Raw genomic sequence first — 12,829 nt, forward strand, 5'->3', positions numbered from 1 at the left:
GGAAAAAAAAAAAAAAAAAAAAAAAAAAAAAAAAAAAAAACTTCCCCTGCCCATTTGAAATGCATGTCAATCTTCCCCCAGCCTCTTGCCAGTTTTATAGCCCAGGAAATGCCTTTTCTCAAAGTCATAGGAACCATCCCTTTCAAATGTAAACTCTGAAGGAGATAGTGCCTCTGTCTCCCAGACTCTGTGATGGGAGGGTAGCAATCTAACTTTGGTTATGTATGGCATCTTGCTCCAAATTGTAAAACTACCTTCTGTCTTGTAGAAGATAGTTTATTTTTTCTTTGGGTAAGGCCAATTAGCAAGCACAGATGGCCTAATAGCATAGAAAAACATTTGCAAACTCAGGAATGTCTCCATGCATTAGACACATCTCATTGACGAAACCTGCCTCCCCACTTCCCCGCCCCCCCACTTCCCTGCCCCCACAACTTAAAATCCTCCTGTAGTTTGCATTACCTCACCACAGTGCTTTAAAACCCTTCTCTCTTGTTTCAGTGGAGTTGATTTTAGTCTCTCCCCGCTATTTCAATAGCCTGATAAAGGCCTACTTAACTTTGCCCAGTACAATTTTTGTTTTGATAACACTAAAATTGGAGCTTTCTGTGACTACCACATGCTGTTCCCTCTATCTGGGGGGATTTCTCTCCAGCCATATTGTTCACCTTGACAACCTGGCCAATACCTACAGACTTAGCTTAACTCTCAACTGCACAGAAAGTTTTCTGTAACCTTCTCTGATCTTCTGTACTCTTTCCTTTCAAATCCTTGAAATGATGGTGTCTCCAGCTTATTGTGGTGTACTAGAAACAACACAGGTTTTGCAGTACCAAATACACATATCCGTTTCACTACATGCCATCTTTACAAATTTAACAAAGCCTGGGTTCTCTCAGGCTTGAAACAAAAATGATAATACCTTCTTCTCAGGGTATGTTGATTGGATTAAAATGTATTATTTTTTAAGTACCTGTAATATAAACCCATGGTTTTTTTTGTTTCTGGTTGATTGAATTTTTGTTTATTAGGTATATGTATGGTTTATTTGGGAGGTGGTTCCTGTTATGAATAGCTTTTTCTCTTCTGGGTACAGAATTTTTTACTTCCTTTTTGGAGCCACTGGGTGGCCACTGGGGTTGTTAATCATTTGGTCCTTTCAATCTCAACCAATGGATGGACATGTGACGTGCACAATGACACAAGGAGCTTGGTCCAGAGTGTAAATCAACAACATCAAGAAATCCTTGCTTAAAAATAATTTGGCTGAACTAAAGAGTATATGCTCAGTGGTATAGGTGATGTTCCTCCTGGTACAAACTCTGTATCTTCTTGCAGACTAGTAGGAATAGTTGGAGGCCTCAGCTGGTTCATGGTAGCACTGACCTTTCTCCAGTTCAGGTATTGGTGTGTGCATGACTCAAGTTGGTCCAAAATACTTCACAGACACCTCCACAGAATATTTCACAGACACCTCCATACGATCATATCAAAGATGTTTTAGAGATGTCCTCTTTTCCTTTTTGAAATTGTGCAAAGTAAAAATAATGCATCAACAGCTGCAAAGGGGCTATTAAAGTGAGGGCCGGTCACTGATTGTAATAGAAAGTCAGGTAAAATAGATTCTTTAAACAATAAAAAGATAAAGATACCAAATACAGAGATTTGAAATTAATATTACTGAAATCAATATCAGATATTCTCATTTTCACTCCTTTCAAATTAAATGATAGACAACCTAAAACATACTTTTGACAATACAGTCCTTCTTTAAAAATATTTCTACAAGGAAACATTTATAAAATCAAATTTTTTTTAAAAAAACAGACATAAATGGAGTTATTCTGATCACCATGACAGTGATGGTTCTGGAGCTTTAATTACTTGTGCCGTTCCTGATCACCCTCACCCACCCATACACTTCCACAATGGAAGCCATCCTTGAATAATTTCAACAGCACTGGTGATTTAAACATCTGTCCTAGCTTCAAAAATCTACAATTTGTTGTATTTATTGATAAGGACCATGAACCTCGCTTATTTGTCAGAAGGCTCTTGCAAAGGCAAAGAGCTACACTACACAAATACAAGTATTAAGAAAACATTTCCCAAATGCATTTTTGCTTTCATCTAAGAATAAATAGTAAAGATAAAATAAAAAAATATGTTTATTCCCACAGGAATAACATCTAGATCAAAACATGGAATGAAATCCATCCTTGTATAAGAATTGAATGGAAAATATTTTCCCTCAAATTCTATCTGCTTAATACCAACAGAATAGGAATAAATCTGTCCCATTCAGCCTCAACATAAAATTTGGCCTTTTGGGAGAGCATTTAGTCAGTTTACTATTCTGCCTTTGCACAGCCTACCCATAAAAGCAGATTTCAGTACTCCAAATGACTTTCAGATCTCTGATTCTACTGCCAGCTCTTGCAATACAACTTGAGTTTTGGGCCATGAAAGGCATTATTGTCTGCTCGAATATTTGTACTTTGGCATATCTCTTTAACAGGTGCTACCTAAGAAGAGAGACTAAGCATTATGAGGTGTTACAGGTGCAAGAGAAAAGATCACTGAAATAAAGCTAACCCCTTTCATTGGAACAGATTTGACTCAGCATCTGTGACTTTGGAGATACAATTTGATTAATCTATATTTGAGTCCTTGGTTGCTGTAGCAGTTGATTTTGAGACGCTTCCTGTTTTCAGTTTTCATACAAATATGTCATTGCTTGAATGAAGAATGGAGGCTATCCCCAAGTTATTTATGCGTAACAGGATTGGTTCTACTATTGTTACTCCTAAAGCTGACTGAAAAAAAAATGTTTTAAATTACATAAAGAAAAATTGTGGGCTATTTATTCCAAATAAAATAGTTAAAGGAATTTAAGATAGAATGCTGAAAATAATAATTTGGGTGAGTCAAGGATTTTTTGTGAAATAAGAACAAATTTGAAAGCCACTAGAAATTGTATTGGGGCAGAAAATCACTACTTAAATTTTTTCACTGCCTCTTATGCAAATGTTGGCTTTGTAGATCTGTTTGAAGTTTTGAATTTTCATAGCTCAAGGTAACTTTCCATTTAATAACTCACTCCAGAAAGAGCTAAAGAAAGCCTGACAAAGGACACCTGGTTTATTCAGAGACTTCAGTTATTTTAAAGTGGACTTCTAAATGAAATTACTGTATTCATATATCAAGAGAAGTCACATTTGGCCATAAAAGCTATATTTTATAGTAGAAAAAATTTCATCTCAAAACAATATTTTAACATATGTTTTAAATCATAGTTGAATCAAAAACTATATATACCACTTATAGGTTTTCCTTGAAAATTCTCTATTAAGTCCTAATAAAGGTAAACATTTTATTAGGGAAAAAAAGCTACCAAATAATTCCCTTGCTTTAAAATTATCAGTAAATTTTTATTTCCTTTACTATAAAATAAAATTACTGCCAATGGCAAACAATTTTTTTTGTGATCACACTTTATCTATCCCTCTTCCCCTTCTCTAGCTACTTTTTTTTTTTATCCCATACTCAAGCATTTCCTTGACAAATTTTTTCATATTGCTTCTATGCCTAAAATTCTCTATATGCCTCTCCTTCATCTTAATGAGTCCAGCTCATCTTTAAGTATCATCACGAGGTACCTTATTGGGGGGAGGAAGGGTGGTCTCCCTGAACATACCTTCCCCCCAATCTATCCTCATCTCACTGCACATTCCACCCAATATCCCTATATCCCTATCTGCTCTTGTGTTCCCATTTCTGCTGTGTGTTGCTTAGAATGTCTCACTCACATGCCATGGTAAGGTAATTAATTCTTTACTCTATGTTTTCTCATAAGAATCCCCAAATTCCTTGCATACAGAACCTATGCTTTGTTCATCTTTCAATTTCCAGCACCTCTGTGACTGCACAAGGATTAACTCATTACCTCCTGAATAAATGTATGAAAGGATGCTTAAACAACTTGTATACAACACATATGAAGGTGCCTTGCCCTGAACCCTCATATGTGTTGTCTGTACAAACGACAATAAATCCTTCTCTGCCTATGTTCTGTTCGCATAAAATGATCTGCTCTAAGATTACCTCTTTAAAAGAGGTAATTTGGGGTCTGGCCCGTGGCTCACTCGGGAGAGTGCGGTGCTGATAACACCAAGGCCCCAGGTTTGGATCCCATATAGGGATGGCGGGTTCGCTCACTGGGTGAGCGTGGTGCTGACAACACCAAGACAAGGGTTAAGATCCCCTTACCGGTCATCTTTTAAAAAAAATAAAAATAAAAAAATAAAAAATAAAAGAGGTAATTTGTAAGATTTTTCTGATTCTAAAAGGTTATCAATAAATGCATGGATGGCTTCTGCATTTAGGTCTTATGTTTAAAACTAATTAAATTGCTCTGCCAAAAAAATGCATATTTTTTGTGCCTGTAACTATGCCTGTGGATAAAAGTGTCTCATGGTTATGGCTGATAGGATAACCAAATGTTGTTTAAATATGAAAATGTCTGCTTTTAATTGTAAGTTATTGGCACTGTTATAAAGTAAACCAGTTTTCTTAACCTAAAATCTTAGTTTAAGTCCATCACATAACACAAATATGTTCTGAAGGCTTTTGTTTTATGCTGTTTCTTTATAAACAAGGAAACACGATGAATCTTAAGTTAGGGCAGAGAAAAGAGACAGAACAGCCTCAGGAGGTGAGACACAAGGGATTTTCAGCAGCATCAGAAACCTAGAAACCAAATGTGCCATGAAATTGTAAACTCTTGAGAATTCACTAAAATCTGGGAAAGGTCATTGGACAAGGATTTGGTTTAGGATGCTGTAATTTATTTGTGTGTGTGCTTCTCTGTATAAATAGTGACTTTAAGTTATAAGAAGTCATAAGATGCATATGGTTTAACTTCATCCAACTATATTTGATTACTAAATTAACATCAAGGACTATCTATTGCATAGCCTATCACAGTATATTCTCAAAGATTCCAAAATATTATTAGTCGTATTAGTACCAGAATTTACATACCTATAGCATAATAATTAGAAAAATACCTCAAAGATGTGTTAAATATTATAGAGTTGAAATTTCACCTTTAAGGAATAACAGAAAAAGCTAAAAGCTGACTAAATCTTTTCATTTTTTAAGAGAATAAACAAATTTGCCTCCCACATAAAGTTTTAAAAAGTAATAAACAATATTTTTATTTTTTTTGGTATTAAAAGTAAACATTTTATTGTATAATAGGAACATAAAGTTTTCAAAAATTTACATCAACAAAGCTAAAAGCCACAACAAGAAATTTTCACAATCAAAGCTACCTGTAAGTTGGGCCGACCCCATGGCGCACTTGGGAGAGTGCGGCGCTGGGAGCGCAGCGGCACTCCTGCTGCGGGTTTGGATCCTATATAGGGATGGCCGGTGCTCTCACTGGCTGAGCGCGGTGCGGACGACACCAAGCCAAGGGTTGTGATCCCCTTACCAGTCCAAAAAAAAGACACCCCCCCAAAACAACAACAACAACAAAAAAAAAAAACTATCTAAAGTTTTCAGAAATATGACTGAAAACACATAGTTAAATGTGTTACCAGCAGACAGGGCCAAACCATTACATCCACTGTGGCAGCTGAACAAAGTGTGAGTTACAGGAACTGGAATTGCTGCCCTGATGGCAACTGAAGCAGACGAGAGAAGAAAGGAGTTCACAACCAGGACACTCAAGCTCAGGCCAGGAGTCCATTTATGATCCAATTCTGGCCTGTCCAATAAGTCACTCTGATCTAGCATGATTATCCTGGATGGTGCAAACCAACCCAGTCACTTCTAAAAACAGGGGTTTAATTTATGTTTTTATCCCTAAAAAGCTTTCTGATTTCCTTCTTTCTGGCTTGATGCTTTCTTCCTCTTTTTCCTTCTTTTCACCAACTTCTTGATCCTTGGTATTTTTTTCCCTTGCAGAATGCTTGGGAGATTCTGTAGCTCCGTGCTCTCCTCAGGTAGCTGCAGCCATCTTTCCAGGTCTTCATCGAGAGTAGAGTGAGCTCTGTCTGTGTCCTCTCCTAGATCTTGACTTTCTTTGATCCAAAGCATACTGCTATCTTCTTTTTCACTGTCAGTTTTGTGTTCTTCTAAGTGCCTTTGATCATGTGCAGTGATGCCCAGATCACTTGCTGGGTTCTCAGGCAACACTGGATGAGGCCTGCTGCTGCTTCAAGTGTGCAATTTCATCAGGTAGCTCCTGAGATGGTGGCGGTAGCTCATCAGTGTGATGCTGTGAGTGGTTCTACTAGTTCTTTAGGCAGGCTTCTTTTCTGGGTGATAAGGGGTGGTGTGTCAGACACCTTAGCAGTGCTAGGAAGAAGAGAATCCAGGCTCCTTGCTTTCTCTCAGACAGTTGTACATTGATCAGAGAGAGTTTGAATAGATTCTTGACTGTTCCAGCAAGAGGTAGACCCTATTTTAACCTGAAATGTGATACTTTCAAGGCAGTCTTTATGCCATCTGGCAGCTGAAGAAATTGACCCTGGGCTGAGCGGAGTGCTGACACTAGTAGGTGCATGAATTATTTGGGGTATTTTGCATGGGTCTTCCTTAAAAGAGCCATCTTGTTCATAGGAGATACTAGACAGGTCTTAAATGTCTGTCAGTGATATATCTTTCCATTTCAGCTCCTTTGGGGACTCCTTTAATGTCTCTTCTTGTCCACCTTCACTACTTCGTATAGGTTGGAACTGAGATCTGGTCAAAATCTCAGCATTCTTTCCACGAGTTTTTCTCAGTTGGACCTTTTCCTCACCAGAGCCTTGAGGCTGGGCAAATGCACCTTACATTCCTTCAAAGTCCTCTTCTGTGGGACTTGAGGTCTCTAGAGCTAAGTTTTCTTGAGCAGTCAAGGAGTAAAAATATTCATGGTCGAGTTAAAAATTCATCTGTTATGTCTTCAGAAGACTCTGATGAACAAGGTGATTGCACGGACTGATTGCTGTAAGATTTCTCAGTGACCAAAGATGCATCAGAACTTGCTTGAAAGGCTTCACTATGCTCTGGCTGCTCATTTTCTCTAGGAGCCAGGTTCCTGATACAGGTGCAGCTTTGAGTCTCAGGCTGTCTGCCATGCTGGTTGCTGTCAGAGTCACTATTATCTGTTTTGTAAAACTTGCCAATTCCTTCCTGGACCTTTATTTTCCCTTTGGTGCTCTACAACTTGCTGCCAATCCATGTTCCCAGGGCCCCTAACAGGGGACTGTAACAGGGGATCAGGCTCATTTTCAGCCTCCCTCTCTAAAGTCAAGCTACTCAGAGGATACCAAGGAGGTACTGGGAGCTGCCCAGTAGCTGCTTTCTCTGCCATTTCTTTCATCTCATTTTCCATTTTAAGTGCACCTCTCCAACATTTTCATTATTTTTTGACTCTGTGTTAAAGATTTCAGAAGACACAGATTCCACACTGATCCTAGTAGAGTCCTGGCAAGGGCTGAAAGGCCCAGGAGGTCCCTGCACATGGCTTGACACAGTGAAGTGTGCGCTATTTAGGTGTGTGACTTTGGCTTGGGCACTGGACTCTCTAGGCCTTCCTTCCCTACTGGTATTTTGGTTCCTGCTTCTTTCTAAACTGTCCTTGGCTCCTTGAGTAGGCTGAAATTGTTCACCTATGTTCTGTGGTCCAGGGCTACAAAGACCTGGGAGTTGATGTCTTGTCTCTAACTGATCCCCAATGCTTTCTTCAGAGACTTGAGTGAAAGGGCTGAAAGGTTTCCAGCCACAGCCACTTCTTTTCCTGGACCTTTTGCCAAAACGACCCCCTTTAAAGTCTTTCACTGTCTTGAAAAACTTACTAGGGTTGGACAATTGCTGCTGGTGTCTGGCTGCCAGACAGGAGGAGTATAACTGGAAGCTGGAGGGTCCAGGGCTAAACGTGAGTTGCAGATGTTTACAGACTCTCTTGGAGTAGCCTATAAATATCTGTGCTTCACCTGCTCCTTCTGCATCATCTCAAGCTTATCTACTTTTTGTTGGGCATTCCTCAGCAAACCGGCATTCTGGAACTCTAACATTTGTGAAATCTTTAGATTCAGCACACACCTACTGATGTACTCCTCAGTCACGGGCCTGTTGCCCACATCGCCCTCGGCTTCTCTTGTTGGTTCAAGTAGGCTGAGTGAGCTAAGTGAACAATTTTGCCAGGCCTCGTCCTCAAAGGAGAGCTCCGTGTCAGCTTCTGAAGAGCTCTCATCCTTGCCACAAAAAGAGCATGCCTCTCTCTCCATCTTCTCCAACTCTTCCTCCATGGACCTCAGTTCACCCTCCCAGTTTGGTCTAACTCCTCTAGAGATGAAACAGCTCCTGGGGCCTCTTCCTCTTTCTCATCTCCCATGCTTAGGCAGCCCAGTAGATTTCATTGATTTCAAAGCTGCTGAGGCTTACCTGACCTGAGCTGGGGTTGCTGGCCTTTTCTGCCACAAATGGAGCAGGAGAAGGAGCGACTTGATTCTGAGTCTCCTTGGCTATCAGACTCAGATCTGGGGCCTGAGGGTCTGGTGTTTCAGTGGGAGAAGAGTGACCCCTTGGTGAATGAGGCTGACTGCCTGTGATAGAGTTTGGTTGTCTTGTCCCCTCAGGGACACCCCCTCAGTGTTGTCACAGCTGCCCTTGGGAACCAGCTCACAGCATTCCAGCTGCTCTGGCTGGAGCAGCCCCAAGTGTGGTTCATGCAGCAACGCTGGAGAGTAGAGGCCTGAAACCTTGGTGGCGTCCACATTGTGTTAAGTCTGCAGGCCAGCAGGACATGAGAGCAGGGACAGAGCCACCATAGAAGCCATCTATTAGAGCAATGCTGAGCAGGAAAGTGGGGTCAGAGCTCCCACAGAGAGCCCCCACTAGGGAAATGTCTTGTAGAGCCAAGGCAGCAGGGCTGCCACCAGGACACCAGAACTGCAGGGCCACCCATCTATTAGAGCAATGCTGAGCAGGAAAGTGGGGTCAGAGCTCCCACAGAGAGCCCCCACCAGGGAAATGTCTTGTAGAGCCAAGGCAGCAGGGCTGCCACCAGGACACCAGAACTGCAGGGCCACTGGTAACATGCAACGCAGGCCTGGAAAAGCCACAGGCACCAGCACAACCCTCTGTACTGTGCCTGGCAGACCTGTGGGAATGAGGCTGCCTGATGCTGTGGAGGCCCAGATACCCAATTGTGCCCAGGATGCAGGACTTGGAGTCAAAGAAGATTATTTTGGAGCTTTAAGACTTAATGTCTGCCCTGCTGGGTTTTGGACTTGTTTGGGCCCTGTTTCTCCTTTCTTCTGTTCTATTCCTCCCTTTTGGAATGGGAATGTGTACCCAATGTCTGTTCCACCATTGTATCTTGGCAGTAGATAAATTTGGTTTTTATTTTTACAGGTTTACAGCTGTTTACTTTTGGTCTCAGATGACACTTTGGACTTTGGACTTTTAAGTTGGTGCTGGAACAAGGTAAGACTTTTGGGATGGAACGATTGTATTTTGTATGTGAGAGTGATGAGTTTTGGGGCCCAGGGGTGGAATGATGGAGTTTGGATGTGTCGTCCCCTCCAAAACTCATGTGGAAATTTGATCCCTAATGTGGCAGTGTTGGAAACTGATTGGGTCATGGGGGCAGATCCCTCATGAATGGATTAATGCTCTCCCTGGGGGAGGAGGGAGTAATGAGTGAGTCATTGCTCTGTTAGTTCCTGCGAGAGCTGGTCCTGGCACCTCCTCTCTCTCTTGTTTTCTCTCTCTTGCTTCCTCTCACTATGTGATCTGCTCGTGCTGACTGGCAGCCTGCTATTTTCCGCTATGAATAGAAGCAGCCTGAGGCCCGTGCCAGATGCAGCTGTCCCAGAATCATAAGCCAAATAAACCTCTATTCTTTATAAACTACCCAGTCTCAGGTAATTCTGTTATAGCAACACAAAATGGACCAATACAGTCTGTTTCCTTTAGCTTTTTGATTCCCAAGTCAGGGGTCTCTTTGGAATGTTCTGAAGTCAGTCCTAATAGACATTGACATCAGGATGGAGTTCATATCTCTGTACTCTCAGACTCTCAGTTGGCTGAGTTCTCTGGGCTCCAGTAAAATCCATTAAGTCATTCTTCAGAATATACAGGATATCTTGAAGGTTGAGAGTTTGGTCTTTCTGCTTGACCTGGATGCCTGACTTAACAATATCATAGTAAGGCTTCAGAAGCCTGAAATCAGCTTCTAAATTATTTCCCAAGACTATGGTTTCTTTAATAACTGAACCATCTAAGTCATTCCAGGGTATGCTGTCTGTTAAAATCTCCTGTATGATCACAGAAAACCTGTAGATGTTTAACAATATCATAGTAAGGCTTCAGAAGCCTGAAATCAGCTTCTAAATTATTTCCCAAGACTGTGGTTTCTTTAATAACTGAACCATCTAAGTCATTCCAGGGTATGCTGTCTGTTAAAATCTCCTGTATGATCACAGAAAAGCTGTAGATGTCTCACTTCATGGTGGCTGCCCTCTCCAGTGAGGCCCAGTTGTACAGCTGGGTGGGGAAGGGTACAATTGGTCAGCCTTGCTTCCCCTGTGGAGATGATATGGATGACATAGGGTCTGAAGAGCAGTGGTTAAAGCCCCACAAATGTAGGTATCTCAGGGCATTGGAGATCTGGAGCAGTAGGTGCACAGTCACCTCCATGTGCAGCACTGGCAACTGGAGGACACTGAACAGGGTGCCAACTGCAATGCACTCATACACCAGACGAGGTCCTGAGAAAGGCACACAGCCATCAGCTGCAGCAGGTGGGGGTTCCGCAGCTTGCTGCTATGCTCCTGCTCAGCAGTTAACAAGTCGGCCAGTCACAGCCTGCTGCAGTGAGGTGGGGAGGGAGATTGAGCTCCTTCACTGTGACCCTGCTCCCATTCCACACCAGGTTGGTCATGACCATGTAGGGGCCACTGAGGAAAGAGAAGATGGGCTCATTGTCAGCTTGAATCACTTCCTTTTCTCCAGTTACCAGAAGAGATCCTAGATAGGTGAGCTGCATGCCCCCTGTGAGATAAAACTTCCCAAGGCCAAAGCGATAGATATTTTGGGCAGAAATGACTCCAGCTTTCAGCAGTCATTTAGGAGAGGCATTAAGGTTTCCCTGCATGAGGCCCCCAAACCAGGGAAGGCTGCAGATGAGCTGATGAGAAGAGTCTGTCTTCTTCAGGCGGGCATAAGAAAAGGTGTAGATGCTAGCCTGCATGTGCGAGGCCCAGTGCTGTATGAACTCCACCATCGGGTGCTGTGCTCCTTCCTGGCTGCCAAGGCCCAGCTCTGTGGATTTCAGACCTTCTCATGATGGAGTCTCAGGTCACCCCCTGCATCCAACAGTTTGCTGAGTATCTACTGATTACCTGAAAATGCTGCTGCGTGGACAGGGTTGCTCCCATCAAAGCAGCAATGATTTGGATCTGATCCATAATCCACCAGAACATCAACTAATTTCATAAGGCCTAATAATGCTGCAACAAAAAGTGCTGTCTGGCCCAAGGAGTTAACTTCATCAACACAAATTCCTTTCCTAAGAATTTTCTTCACTTTCACATATGTTCCCTTGTTTGACATATGATGAAGCTGAGCTTCCAAGGAGTCACTTCTTAATGTACCAAGAGGAACAGGACAGGGGATTGGAAGATGGACAGTTCCAGACATCGTTTCCAGCTACTTCTTAAACCAGGTGGGTCATGAAGCTGTAACGGTCTCAGAAACCTCCATTCTTGATTCATGGAAAGGCATGGGTGGGATGGGGGTGGGGCGCGGAGCACTTCCCTCCGCGGCGGGGGCCCGGCTCGCAATCCCTCACCCGGGCGGGAAAGGAGAGGGGGACAGGCAAAGGGGACAGCTGACGAGAAGAGCCAAGAGACTGGAACCCTATAATGGGCATGCAAGTCAATCCTTATATGACCGTTTCCTGGACTTTTCACTCCAAAAACCGGAAACTGGCCGTTACCAGTTACTTGTTACAGTTAACGTGTGCACGCGTTGCTGCCACTACCCGCCCTCGAGGAGATCGTTCCTGCTAATGTCTCTGACACTTCACCCAACAGGCCAGGGCAGAAGTGAGGAAATGTGGTGTGTGGGCCACACTGGGTCTACTCTCCATCATGTGGTCTCCATCCATCTTTTTACTGTCAGGATGTACATTTGGTGGGGAAATGCTAAATGGGATTTGCAGGAATCACAACGGAAATGCTGCCGAAGAGGGAAATAGTGTGAAATTTTACATGCTTCTGCAGAGTGGCAAAGCCCAAAGCCTCATACAGCAAGCAAGAATATTTTAGTTGTACCATCATTTTCACAATAATTTGCACCAATATTATCACTTTATTCCAGTATAATTAACAACCACTAACACATGTTAATAGTGTTTTAATATACGGTACACTATATTTTATTTATAGATAATTTAAAATAAACAGCTATTCCTTGTGGCAGAAAAGTTTTTTTAAACACATTTTACTTTATTAAGCTAATTTATGAAATACATATGGTCCATTTTCATATGGTTATATAACAGATTAGTAAACTTCTGTACCCCCCAAAAAAAAATTGAAATCAATTTAATAAAGTATGGAATTCAAAGGAAAAACAGCCGTAGTAATTCCTACATAGGACAAAGATCCTCTTCATATTAAATAATAGGACATATGCCCACTACAATATGGATTAACCTGTCGTACATTGCTTTTCTTGTAACCGTTTCTGTTTGGTGCATTTGATTTGACCAGTTCATGATGTGTCAAGACGAATCATGTTATAGTGGTACTCTTGTGAGAACGCA

The 12,829-nt window shown here is 41.9% G+C and overlaps 2 pseudogenes; both read right to left on the minus strand.

The window, feature by feature from the left end:
• Positions 1 to 5,603: 5,603 nt before the first annotated feature.
• Positions 5,604 to 10,563, minus strand: LOC103606437 (annotated as a pseudogene).
• A 1-nt stretch (position 10,564) lies between these two features.
• On the minus strand, positions 10,565 to 11,700 carry LOC103606438 (annotated as a pseudogene).
• Between the last annotated feature and the right edge of the window lie 1,129 nt (positions 11,701 to 12,829).

The sequence above is a fragment of the Galeopterus variegatus genome, unplaced genomic scaffold (assembly GCF_000696425.1).
Source record: "Galeopterus variegatus unplaced genomic scaffold, G_variegatus-3.0.2 Scaffold6584, whole genome shotgun sequence".
NCBI lineage: Eukaryota > Metazoa > Chordata > Mammalia > Dermoptera > Cynocephalidae > Galeopterus > Galeopterus variegatus.